The sequence below is a fragment of the Entelurus aequoreus genome, linkage group LG09 (assembly GCF_033978785.1).
Source record: "Entelurus aequoreus isolate RoL-2023_Sb linkage group LG09, RoL_Eaeq_v1.1, whole genome shotgun sequence".
NCBI lineage: Eukaryota > Metazoa > Chordata > Actinopteri > Syngnathiformes > Syngnathidae > Entelurus > Entelurus aequoreus.
Genome location: NC_084739.1, coordinates 11,750,350 through 11,758,747, shown reverse-complemented (window position 1 = coordinate 11,758,747; position 8,398 = coordinate 11,750,350).

Sequence of the window (8,398 nt, the reverse complement as noted above, 5' to 3'; positions counted from 1 at the left end):
GCTGGCACTCATATCCAATTTTTCCCTTTCAACCAGCTTTTCCATGATGTGATCCATCTTGCGATTCAGTTCAGAAATCGCCCCAGTCTGTGATGTATATATATGGATGTTCTCATTCATCCAGGTCATTGGATTTTCTCCGCATTTTTTTTTTGGCCTGGGTTCGCAGTCCATTTTCCTCTCTTTGTAGCTTTGGTGTAAGCTACCTCGCTACATGGGTCAAAAAAATAACTAAACTGCAGGAATGGCTACTCATTAAAAAGTAGTGCCAAGCTACTGGGAAATGTAGTTAAGCTACATAGCTTTGTTAATTGTAACGGGCTACTGCCCAACACTAGCCTATCATGTCCTATCGTAGTCTATACCCCAGCCTTGTCTATCAAATCCTTAGCGCCGCATACCCTATCTTTATCCTACCCTATCATGTCCTGTCTCAGCCAGACCCATAATATCCTTAGCCTCTCATGTTCTCATCTTATATGCCTCAGTCGAGTCTTTCAAATCCTTATCTTAGCATACCGTATCCTTATCCTATCATGTCCTATTATTGGCCTATCTTTTTCTATTTGACCAAGAATGTATAGTCGAGAAAGTTCGAGACGTGACACGGTTGACATAGTAGTCACTCACTGTGTTTCTTGGTCTTAGGAACAGGTACTAGAAATACGTTGAGTTCTAAGAATGAAACAAAAGCTTCACAGTCGAAGGTCTTTGCACAAGCAGCCTGGGATTGTGTCCAAATAGGTTACTGAGCTGAAATTTAAAGTGGCTTTCGACTCACTGTGATTAAACGTCATTTACTATAGCTGCATTATTCTCTCAAGGACAATGTACCACATAATACGAACTATTGGACTCTGCTAGAACAGTTGGAACATTTTTCAGGTTCTAAAATAGTCCTGTTCCCAACCTATACTGTAATAGACCACAAGTAGACAAAACCATTACTATGGACAGCCATAGAACCCCTAAAGCTGGGCATCATGGCTCCACTCTCTGCCATCCTAGTCACTGCCGTTGTGTCCCTGGGCACTCTACCCACCTTGCTCGGTAGTGCCACCCTCACTGACTTAAAGGCCTACTGAAACCCACTACTACCGACCACGCAGTCTGATAGTTTATACATCAATGATGAAATCTTAACATTGCAACACATGCCAATACGGCCGGGTTAGATTAGTAAAGTGCAATTTTAAATTTCCCGCGAAATATCTTGCTGAAAACGTCTCGGTATGATGACGTTTGCGCGTGACGTCACGGATTGTAGCGGACATTTTGGGACACCATTGTGGCCGGCTATTAAGTCGTCTGTTTTCATCGCAAAATTCCACAGTATTCTGGACATCTGTGTTGGTGAATCTTTTGCAATTTGTTTAATGAACAATGAAGACAGCAAAGAAGAAAGTTGTAGGTGGGAAGCGGTGTATTAGCGACCGGCTGCAGCAACACAAACACGTAGAGAACTAGGACAACAGAGACTCTTACCAGGAGGACTTTGAGTTGGATACGCGCTACCGTGAGTACGCAGCTGCGGCTTCCAAACATTTGATCGCTTGCCCGTACGTGCGTGCCGCTATGTGCATGTCACGTACGTGACTTTGGGGAAATATATGTGCTGTATGAACTTTGCGGAAGTGAACGGTACTTTGGGCTGTGGGATTGAGTGTGTTGTGCGGGTGTTTGATTTGTATTGGCGGGTTATATGGACGGGAGGGGGGAGGTGTTTGTTATGTGGCATATTAAATATAAGCCTGGTTGTCCATCCATCCATTTTCTACCGCTTATTCCCTACGGGGTGGCGGGGTGCGCTGGAGCCTATCTCAGCTACAATCGGGCGGAAGGCGGGGTACACCCTGGACAAGTCGCCACCTCATCGCAGGGCCTTAGCCCTGTTGTGTTGTGGCTAATAGAGTATATATATGTCTTGTGTTTATTTACTGTTGTAGTCATTCCCAGCTGAATATCAGGTCCCACCCGCCTCTCACAGCATCTTCCCTATCTGAATCGCTTCCACTGTCGTCTAATCCTTCACTCTCACTTTCCTCATCCACGAATCTTTCATCCTCGCTCAAATTAATAGGGTAATCGTCGCTTTCTCGGTCCGAATCGCTCACGCTGCTGGTGGCCATGATTGTAAACAATGTGCAGATGTGAGGAGCTCCACAACCTGTGACGTCACGCTACAGGCAAGGCTTTTTTTATCAGCGACCAAAAGTTGCGAACTTTATCGTCGATGTTCTCTACTAAATCCTTTCAGCAAAAATATGGCAACATCGCGAAATGATCAAGTATGACACATAGAATGGACCTGCTATCCCCGTTTAAATAAGAACATCTCATTTCAGTAGGCCTTTAAATGTAGCTAAAAAGTAGATAATGGTGTCACTATGTAAAAGTGCTTTGAGTCTCCAGAGAAAGAAAGCGCTATATAATGATAATTCACTTCACTGAAGTTGAGTAAGATGCGTTGTATAATCAATTTACAGTATTAAAAACCCCTTCAAGCTCCAGTCCACTACCAGAGTTCTTGGAGATTGAGGGTTCGACGCCGGATCTTAGTTGTTCCCAGATGTTGTTTCTAGTATCTGCTGGAGCCGTCCACCCAGCTTGGGGATTACGGTCTCCAGTGTCCCCATCACCACTGGTTTTGCCGTTAAAACCCACATTCTCTCAAGCCCTTCTTTCATCTCTTGGCATTTCTCAAGCTTTTCGTGTTCCTTTTTCCAGATGTTCGCTCTTAACTGCTACATCTATCACCACCGCTGTCGTCTGGTGATTATCCACCACCACTTTGTCAGGTTGCTTGGACGTCACCGTTTTATCAGTCTGGATCTGGAAGTCCCACGGGATCTCGGCCTGGTTGTTCATCCGGAAATGCTGTGATGTGTAATATCGCGATATCGGCGTGGACGACGTCACACGCAGTCTGGGTTTTCTGGGATGTCAACACAAGCAATGGTGTGGGAGAACTTCCTGGGAATGTAGTATGGTCTGAGTCCTACCGCCAGCAGCTCGATGTCCTTCCTGAACGATGCTTCCTTCACAGGTGTCACCTTCTGTTGTTAATAAACAGCCCGAGTTTTCTTTCTTTGTATTTGCCGCTGCGTTTAGTATCTCTCTCCGCTCTCACTGTTGTGAAGCCTAGTGGATCCACGGAGTGTTTCGTGTCGGCCAGGTTTCTATGAGGCACATTTAACTGCACCCTCCAAATGTCAGATCGTTCCTCACAAGGGTAGCCAGCTTGTCTGTCCTGTTAGCCAAATAGTTCACGTTCCCTATGACTACACCTTATTCCCAAAAGTATTTGGCCACCCATCCAAATGATCCGAATCCGGTGTCCTAATCACATGGTGTATAAAATCAAGCACTTAGGCATGGAGACTGTTTCTACAAACATTTGTGAAAGAACGGGCCGCTCTCAGGAGCTCAGTGATTTCCAGCCTAGAACTGTCATAGGATGCCACCTGTGCAACAAATCCAGATGTGAAATTTCCTCGCTCCTAAATATTCCAAAGTCAACTGTCGGCTTTATCGTGGGAACAGTTTGGAGCGGGGCCACTTCCATTTCCAACATGACTGTGCAACAGTGCGCAAAACAAGGTCCATAAAGACATGGATGACAGAGTCTGGTGTGGATGAACTGTACTGTAAAAAAAAAATTCTGTAAAAAAACGGTCATGTACTGGCAGCTACGGCTGCCAAACGAAAACCATAAAATTAAAGTAAAACATTGTAAACTAAATAATGATCAACAACATTATATTTACAGAAATTTTCATGAGACGTTTTGCGGGAAAATATCGTAATTTTACAGATTTTTACTAAATTATTAAGATCAACCACCTTTAATAAAGTGACGATGCAAACAGTTACCTTTATTCTACAGAGTTTTTCCAAATTATTACGATCAAACACCTTTAATGAAGTGACAATGCTGGCAGTTCCACAGAAAAATACCATTATTTTACAGATTTTTTCTGAATTGTTAAGATCAACCACTTTTAATAAAGTGACGATGCAAACAGTTCTGCAGAAATATATTTTTATTAGATTGTTAGTATGGACATATACTTTTATATAACAAGCTACATATTTAATGAAAGATAATTACTGTAATTTTACATGAATTTGAAAGTAATTTAAGAAAACAGAAAATGCTATGTATAATTAATTTGGTATATTTCTGTAAAAAAAAAAAGAAATATACATAGTTTGTCATTACTGGCATATTACTTAAAATAACAGGCGGATTGTTTATTTACAGATAATGTCTTCAATTCTACAGTTTTATAAACTATTTAAAAAAAATAGAAAAATTACAGTAGAAATTTAGAGTATTTTTTTTTACAGTGTGGCCTGCACAGAGTACTGACCTGACCCCGATAGAACACCTTTGGGATGACTTAGAACGGAGACTGAGAGCCAGGCCTTTTCGACCAACATCAGTGTGTGACCTCACCAATGCGCTTTTGGAAGAAATTCCTATAAACACACCTTGTGGACAGCCTTCCCAGAAGAGTTGAAGCTGTAATAGCTGCAAAAGGTGGACCGACGTCATATCGAACCCTATGGGTTAGGACTGGGATGGTGTGAGTCAAGGCTGGTGTTAGAATAATTATGTATATATTATCACACTAACTTTAGTATGCTTAAAGTCTGTTGCTTTAGTTATTAGCTATCGTGCTCAAGTTAGACTTTTCTAATCTATGCAAGGACAAAACTTCTTGTCTGAGGGGTGGCCTCAGCCGTAGATGTTATCTTTGTTTTAGCCCGCTAACAGCCAAGGACTTCAAGGACCTCAACGAAGATAAGATGACGATGAAGCAGGGACAAGGCGAAATCACAAGGCCCCCAGCACATTCCGTCACGTACTGTGCGTCCTGGACCTGCTTTGCATGATATATGTGACCACTCCTTTTAGAGGCGGCCTCAGTGATGTTGACTATGGGGAATTCTGAATAAAAAGAGGGACGCGGTAGCTGAACCTTAGAGCGTAGGGCGAGACTGTGACTAAGTGTGCAGCTCCATGCGTTCTCCTCATGAGCTAAATTGAACTCTGCATGATTCCTTGCTTCTTGTCTGATTAATAGATGTCATCAGTGTTTGAACCTGACACTGGTATATATAGTGTATCACCGGAACAGAGGGCTTGAACTTCCACCGCTTAGCTTCTAGCCTAGCCTTTACCTGGAGCTCCAGATCTGCAGCTGATCCGGGCTCGTCCCGTTGTTCCGAGTGAGAGCGGCTTCTCCCCTGAATCAAGGTTTCCGCTTCTATTGTCCTGAAAAGAAGAAAAGGTATCCGTAGGATATACAAATTTCGACACGGTAAATGCGCTACAAAAGATTGAAGTTAGCACGAAGCCAATACAATACTCAACCAAGTAGGATATGGACCGAGATACGCGGCCACTCGCGTCTGCTCCGGAAGGAAACCAAATTTAATGTAACGAAAAAACTCGCCACAACATAACCTTAGAGCGGGGGTGTCCAAACTTTTTCCACTGAGGGCCGCACACTGAAAATCAAAGCAAGCGGGGGCCATTTGGATATTTTTTATTTTAAAAACCAATACAATATATGTATAAAAAATATACATTTAGGCCTCCACTCAGGCTTGATACCGGGGACTCCAAAATGTTTAGGTTAAAAAAAAAAAAAAAAAATCATTATTTAGTATTATTATTATTATTATTATTATTATTATTATTACTATTCAAAGTTTAAATATCTAGATCAACATTAGTATTTTTTTTAGATTTAAGTTGTATGCCCTTTTTGTCAAATAAAACCCATTTTCTTATGGAAAAAAACACAAAATATGAAATATTTTCCCCCAATAAAATTTTAAAGTGGAACATTTCAGATTATATAATAATTGGAGCTCATAACATAACTCATAACAACATTGATTTTAATTTATTATTATTTTTTGAGCAATGACACTTAAAAAAAAAAAGTCCCACTAAAATGATTGGGGATCCAAAAGGGTCCTGCTCAGTAAAGTGTTAAAAAATAAATCGTAATTTTTTAAAAAACTGTTAACACAATAGTCTCGAGATCAACTTCAGATCTATCCGTCAATTATAACTTGTATTGTTGTTTATTATGTTCCTTGTTTGTTCATTTTAGGCCCTTCTTTAAAAAAACAAAACAAACATAGTTTTTTATATGGCAAACACAAAATATGCAACATTTTCCCCAAAGAATATCTCAAAGTGGAATATTTAATGTGACCTAATTGGAGCCTTGAATAGGTCAATAATTCATAATAACATTGTTTTTGATTCATTATTATGTTTTAAAGAAAGAAACAGCCTGCATGACAGCTTAGTGTTATTAGAGTCAACATAGCAACATTTTATTGTCACCCGTTTACTCTTTTATACCACTTTTTATGTTTCTTATTTTTTTTTACCGTATTTTTAGGGCGTGGGCCGTGGGACCGTTAAAAAATTACCTGCGGGCCGCAAATGGCCCCCGGGCCGCACTTTGGACATCCCTGCCTTAGAGGAAAATCTAATTAAAAAACATTTGTATGCGTGTACAACACTTAAAACCTTTATGGAATGGATTAACCAAAGAAATCAAACAAACACCAATATGATCCAGTTTAAAGGCCTACTGAAATGATTTTTTAAAATTTAAACGGGAATAGCAGATCCATTCTATGTGTCATACTTGATCATTTCGCGATATTGCCATATTTTTGCTGAAAGGATTTAGTAGAGAAAATCGACGATAAAGTTCGCAACTTTTGCTCGCTGATAAAAAAAAGCCTTGCCTGTACCGGAAGTAGCGTGACGTCACAGGAGCTAGTATTCCTCACTATTCCCCATTGTTTACAATGGAGCGAGAGAGATTCGGACCGAGAAAGTGATGATTACCCCATTAATTTGAGCGAGGATGAAAGATTCGTAGATGAGGAACGTTACAGTGAAGGACTTGAGAGGCAGTGATGGACGTATCTTTTTTCGCTCTGACCGTAACTTAGGTACAAGCTGGCTCATTGGATTCCACACTCTCCTTTTTCTATTTTGGATCACGGATTTGTATTTTAAACCACCTCGGATACTATATCCTCTTGAAAATGAGAGTCGAGAACGCGAAATGGACATTCAGTGCCTTTTATCTCCACGACAATACATCGGCGAAATGCTTTAGCTACGAGCTTAACGTGATAGCATCGTGCTTTAACTGCATATAGAAACAGAAGAAATAAACCCCTGACTGGAAGGATAGATAGAAAATCAACAATACTATTAAACCGTGGACATGTAAATACACGGTTAATGCTTTCCAGGCTGGCGAAGGTTAACAATGCTGTGCTAACGACGCCATTGAAGCTAACTTAGCAACCGGACCGCACAGAGCTATGCTAAAAACATTAGCTCTCCACCTACGCCAGCCAGCCCTCATTTGCTCATCAACACCCGTGCTCACCTGCGTTCCAGCGATCGGCAGAAGGACGAAGGACTTCACCCGATGCGTTTGGCGGCCCGGAGACGTAGGAAGTCAAGGTGAGGTCGGCGGCTAGCGCGGCTAGCGCGGCTAGCGCGAATAGCGCGAATAGCGCTCCAACAAAGTCCTCCTGGTTGTGTTGCTGTAGTCCGCTGCTAATACACCGATCCCACCTACAACTGTCTTCTTTGCAGCCTTCATTGTTCATTAAAAAAATTGCAAAAGATGTCCAGAATACTGTGGAATTATGAAATGAAAACAGAGCTTTTTGTATAGGATCCTACGGGGTACCATAGCTTCCGTTACTCTGACTTCGTCACGCGCATACGTCATTATACCGCGACGTTTCAGCCGGATATTTCCCGGGAAATTTTAAATGTCACTTTATAAGTTAACCCGGCCGTATTGGCATGTGTTGCAATGTTAAGATTTCATCATTGATATATAAACTATCAGTAGTAGTGGCTTTCAGTAGGCCTTTAAGAGACAGTTCTAACTACAAGTGTTCACAAAGTACAAAGGAGAACAATTCCTTGTTCTGTTACGTAGAACAAGAAAATGGGATAACATTTCTATGATATGAAAAGGGGTAAGATTAAATAAGCTATGCTGCTTCCTATTCCTTTTCGGACGTGCTGTAATGACACAACTGGAAATATGTGACGCAGTACATTGTATCGTATGCATGTTCCAAATAAACTGAATCTGAACCGTGCTCACCTAATCACCGGACGGTACACACGCTCAATGACTCTCAAATTGATGCAAAACACAACTCTAACGCAGGAATGAACAACAGGTGTTTTTTTTCCAAGTGCACATTTCCTCGACACCGCTGTTAAAAAATGTTCATCTATTCTTGTCAAATAAAAATAACACATGTACACATTTTCCAGCTGTTTTGCGCATTTTGTTCAACCAAAAAAACACACGGATGA